The sequence below is a fragment of the Mya arenaria genome, chromosome 6, assembly GCF_026914265.1.
Source record: "Mya arenaria isolate MELC-2E11 chromosome 6, ASM2691426v1".
Classification (NCBI taxonomy): Eukaryota; Metazoa; Mollusca; class Bivalvia; order Myida; family Myidae; genus Mya; species Mya arenaria.
The window spans coordinates 75084974-75091297 of NC_069127.1; positions in this window are offsets into that span (position 1 = coordinate 75084974).

Genomic DNA, 6324 nt, shown 5'->3' on the forward strand with positions numbered 1-6324 from the left:
AAGAGGTGATAGTTAAGGGCACTACAACTAGTACGCAGTCGAGCGTGGAGTACCTGCAAGCGACGGCTACCGTTGTAATAGTATGGAGGGCAGACTGAAGATTGATTTGAAATAGATCTCTTGAAAGAAGCAATAGAAGGGCTGTCCCGCACATCCCGAGAAAGTTCATTCCATGCACGTACAGAAGAAGGAAGGAAAGAGGAAAAGTAAGAACTAGTACGTGACATAACCGTTCTTGTATTAGATGCATTGCGTAGTGGATAATTATGAGAACCAACAGTTTGGGGTGTAAGGGATGATAAATACTCAGGTACAAGGCCGTTGTCCATTTTATAGAAGAGACATAGTTTGTGATTGAGTCGTCTTTCTGAAAGAGTAGGCCAGCTCAGTTCCTTGTGAAGAACGGAAATAGATACTAGCTTTGTAGCCCCACAGACGATTCTACCGGCCTCATTTTGAATCTTTTGAAGTTCATTTTTTTCGTAGTCTGTACAATTATCCCACACTGTATCAGCATATTCAAGAATTGGGCGAATGTATGAAAAATAGATAATTTCTAGACATTTTCTGTCCAAACGGAATTTTAGCTTTCGCATGATGCATATGCGTTTGAGGGCCTTACTTCTAATGTACTCAAAGTGCTCGTGCCATGTACAGTCACTGGAGAGGACCAAACCAAGATGTTTGTGCGAGTTAGTTTCTGAAATTTGTTGACCATACATAGTTAACTCGGGGTAGAAACGAGGTTGTCGTTTTCGGGAAAACAAAATTGACATAGTTTTTGCAGGGTTAAAGGTTACTAACCATTTATCAGCCCAAGTACTTATGCTATGAATATCCCTCTGGATTATTTCAGTGGCCCTCAGGGGCTCATCAACCAGAATGTATAGACTGGTATCGTCTGCGAATAACCTAATATTACTACCAATATTAACAACAATGTCATTTATGAATATAAGAAATAAAAGGGGACCTAGAATGGAACCTTGCGGAACACCGGCCTCAAGTTGGGCCCAACTAGACCTGGAGCCAGGGAGAACTACGCGTTGCCTACGATTACTGAGATAGTCACGGAACCACGATAGTAAGTTGCCATGGACACCTGTTTCTTGAAGCTTCACAAGCAAACCCTTGTGCCAAACTTTATCAAACGCCTTGCTAATATCAAAAAATACTGTTCGAACTTCAAGGCCATCATCTAATGCCTTGCAAAAAGTGTTGTAAAGGAAAGTAAGTTGATTAACAGTGGAGTCACCTGGCCGAAAGCCTGACTGAAACGAGGTTAGAAAGTTTATATCACGAAGATGGTTAAAAAAATGTTTATATACTGCCCGCTCGAACACTTTTTCCATTGTATTAAGTAGGGAAATAGGACGATAGTTTACAGGAAGTGTCGGATCTCCCTTTTTGAAAACTGCACATACATTGGCATCTTTCCACTGCTTGGGAAACTGACCGGTAGAAAGAGATGTATTAAAAAGGGCACACAGCGGGCGAGCTAAACAGTGCGAGCATTCTTTTAGTATTCGGTTGCTTATTCCATCAGGACCTGAGGCTTTGTTTATGGGGAGGGAGGTTAAAATGTCGGTGATATCACTTGGTAGCAAAGTTATATTATCAAGATTATTATTACCGTAGCGATTGTTTACCGGCGGAATGACATGACCACTATCGTCTAATAAAGATTGGTTTCTAAAATGTGTATTGATCAGTTCAGCTTTATCAGCGTCATCTAGACACAGTTCTCCGTTAGTGGGATCTTGAATTGCATTGATACATGGCTTAGATTGAGGATTAAGAAAAGATTTTAAAATCGTCCACCAGCCTTTAGATTGGACAGACCCAGAACAAATCTTTTCTGAAAGATTAGAATAGTAAGTTTCCTTTGCACTCCGAATGGTCAGAGTGGTTTCGTTTCGAAAACTTCGAAACTTATCCCAAAGTAGTGTTGAGTTTTTACTCTTAGCATTTTTATAGTACCGTTTACGCTTGCGAATGAGATTTTTTAAATGCAAAGTCATCCAGGGAACGTCGTCTGGTCGAATAACGACTGTTTTAGTTGGGATACATCTTTTGGCGTGATTCAAAATTGCGTTAGTTACATTGTCAGTGTATGTATTAATATTTGGATCAGAAAGAGAGTCCCATTCAGTATTGTCGAGACGAGCTCGTAGCTCCTCGTAGTTACCCCTGTCGTAAAACCATACTTGCCTCGGAAACGAGGTTGTCTTACACTTAGCGAATTTAAGTATTCCAAATATAGGACAATGGTACCGAATATTGGATGGGAGAAAAGGATCCCCAACACCCGAAGATATTAAGCTATTAGTGTTTGAAGCGAAGATCAGATCTAGTGTGGATGAGGTATTTTCAGTAAAGTTGGTCGGCTCGGTTATAACTTGCGAAAGTCCATAGACAGAACATAAGGTTTGAATACGCCTGGAAGAACTTGAGTTGCTTGAGTTGTAATTAAAATCACCAGTTATTATGACATCACTGATTCCTGTATCAATGGCAAGTCCCACAGAGTCCTCTATAGAATCACAATACGCGCTAGATGAGTTTGGTGGTCTGTAAAATGTCCCAAATAGTAAACGCTTACGGCTTTTCAAAGTAATTTCGACCCATATGCTTTCCAGGCAATTGATTTCTAAGTCTAGGCGGCGAGTGAAGTGTATACTATCCTTGATAAATACACAAACACCACCATGACTGTCGCCTGGTCTATCACGTCTCTCGACCGTGTGATAACCAATGAAAGATATATCTTCGCAAGAGATTGATTCATTAAGCCATGTTTCAGAAAAAGCTATAATATCAAGTCCATTCAGTTCAGAGAAAAGTATATCAACCTTGTTTTGCAGGCTTTGTACATTGTAATGGATAAATGAGACGTGATGTTGTGACAAGAGGAGTTTTGATAAATCTGAACTGGATTCTGTTGAACATGATGAAAATGAATCGGGACCAGGATTACGGTGAACATCACCAGATAACAATATGAGCTGGACAATCCATAATTCAAATACAATGGCAGAGAAAACTGAGTAGACGGCTACAAACCATAACCCGTTACAACGGAGTTTTATTACATTAGGCTGGATCTTTTTTCCAGTGGTTGGCGTTGAGTATGAAACGTGGTATGCCTTTAGAGAAAACAGGGCTAAGACGTTGAATAGGATTGGGATGGAAAATATTAAAACTATACTGATTTTCCAATATCCCCCGACGTATAACTTTGTCAAACCGGCTACCGACGACCAATTATTACACAGTGCGTTCATGAAACAGAATGGATAAGAAACAGAAACAAAGTCACCGCCGATATCCGGTTGACGACATTAAATGTTACTGGCGAGTACCCATATACTATCATAAGGCAAGGAGTATGAAGACCAAAGTGTGAAGAAAAGAAAAGTTTACAGAATGATGGAGATCTAGAAATGTGACAAGTAAGAATAAACAAAAAAAAGTGATGTGTCATGTGGAAGAACCTAAGAGCGTAATAAAACCTTGGTCCTTAAAAATGATGATTAATAACAAATTTCTGAAAAACTGAAGTGTTAACAGATGTTGATGTAAACAACAATAGTATGTACAAAGAATTACATATACCTATATGCTAAATTAAAAGTTTCAATAATTTGTAACAAAAACAAATGGACTGTATATGCAGTGAGTGATCGGTTCATAATTAGTTATAGTACAAAGTAGTTACATATGTATATATATATATATATATATATATACATATACATATACATATACACATATACATACATATATACATATATATATATACATATATATACATATATATATGGAATCATTTGTCCGTACATTGAACAAAACATGAAACGTTTGTCAACATACAACTTTAATTAATTTTATTTCAATAAGTTAATCCTTTGACTGATGATAGTTCTTTAATTTCTTCCACAGGTTTTGTTTTACAGGGCACTCTCAAGAAAGTGTGGACTTTACTACATTGCTAGAACACAGAACGCTTATACCAGAGTTGGCTCGTCTTACCAAGTACAGGCCGGAATAGTAATATTTGAAGATTATGAAACCTATATTGTAGAAAACATTTGGTCAATGGTCAACTCATCATAATATCATACATTTGGTCAAGAGATTTCATGCCATCAAGTGAGTATAATATCTTTACTCAAGAAAACAACGAAGATGTGTTCAAAGTGCTAAAGGAATTCGTACATTACTTATTATATTTAGTTTATTATTGCATTTATTAATATTCAGAAATGTTCCGGATGATGAACTTGTGAACATCAATACTTTTGGAAGGCGGACATTTTTACTACTGAAACCTTTCAAAACAAGCCTATGTTGGTACTTATTAATTCATTATTTTAAATAGTATAATTTATTATGGTTTAAATCATTACAAATCAATACAAATCGAATTCTTTCACTAAATTGTATTTTAGTTTCTTTCGAACTCTCTTCTTAAAACATTATGATGCAAAATACATGTTTAAAACTATAATTAAAATATTCAAATCAAAAGTTAAAGCAATATGATATGCATGGTTCGATGATTTATTGAACACGGATAAACATATAGCTTTCTGTCAATTTATATTTATATCATGCTTATGTTTTAATGCGATATTTAAGACAATTTCAGCTGGCTAGTGAACGTAAGCCTGACATCAAAAATAGTTAACACATTGTATTAAGATACGATTTCCATGCAACAAAGCAATAATTTGCTAATCAATCAATTACTTGCCAAAGTTTTCCAACAAGAAGATTATATTGAAGTTGCACAATCAAATCCCGTTGTTGGGAGATTTCAGAATAACAGGCCTTCTTTTTTCCTCCTTTAATTTCACTTAAGCTACCGCTGTTCCCTCTACTTCATAGTAAAGCATGCAGTCCGACATGATGTTTGGTTAAATGCGTTTTGCTTGGCCTTCAAAGTTTTAATATGTTTACTTACTACTTCAGTGTGCAAATATTGATCTAATGAATACTAAGAATATATATACGAACTTCTTAACTGTCGGGATTTATTTGTTATATGTTCTCCATATATCACTTGTCTTCTTATCATATTTACTACCAATTCTTTTAATTGTGCTAAAACTAAATATAAAAATGAATTTGAAATTGATATGTTGCAAAACATATTGTTTAAATCAAATTAAAGTTTAATTTTTTGCAAAGGCATCGTGCATTAATATCTTACGGTACAGGCATTTTGGAGGAATGCCTGTATGATAGAAAAATGTCTTTCTTTTAAGCAATGTAGTTGCTGCAGTATTGCAGCCCTTACTCGACTTGTAAATCCTTCCAATAATAACAGTTCTTTTTACATTAGGGATGAACTCAAATTTGGATTCTTGACGTATTTCTTCAGTAGAGGCCTTCTAAACCTAATACAATCAGTCAGATATCGTCCTTCTAAATATATTGATTGGGATTCTGAGAAACTGCATCTCTAGTTCCTGGTTTCAATTTGTCTTTACCTTTCCACGCCAAATTGGTGAGTTTATTTTAACAAAAAAGGAAATTCTTAAAAACCAGCACCTAATTTTTTACATAAATTAACGGATTTGCAATTGACAGGATTTAAGCGATTGAGTGCGCTTTAGTGTCTTTAAAGGCAAAGAAGAAAAACAACAATGACGCTGTTTTATTTCAATATTTACATTCCTTAATTTAAAATGTATTTGAATTGCCTATAAAATACGATGAACGATAAATGATTGTATTTATATAATCTCTTGAAAAACTTCAACATGCAAGCTTTCAATAGCCAAGTGTTTGCACAATTTTACATGTCAGCTTTAAATAGCCAAATGTTTGCACACTCTCACATGTTTAAATAGTTTTACACTTTAGCCATGTTATTTAAATACTCGCTATATAGACCGCTTCCATAATTATATGAGTGATTTGTTACCGTGGAAACAAGCAAGGGGTCCATAGGGAGCGATACGACAGGGTTGCCTAGATATTGCCCGAGGTAATTGCACAGGTAAATAGCCATGGGTTTTAGGTATGGTCTCGGCGAGCCCAGTTCGTTTTGACGCATTTTATAGCACCTTCAGGCCCTTTAAGGGTGCCAACAGTGACTGTTGGTAAAGCTAGAACCGCAGTGTTATTATGTTACGGTGTTCACACTGTAGTAGTAGGGTGTTAAGATGCAAGCAAAGGAGTGGGATGGTACAACCGCGCTAGCACTCAGTGGTATGGCGGTACGGCGCCAGCGCTCAGTGGTATGGCGGTATGTTGCCAGCACGACAGTGGAATGGCAGTACGGCGCAAGCACGACAGTGCTATGGCGGTACGTTG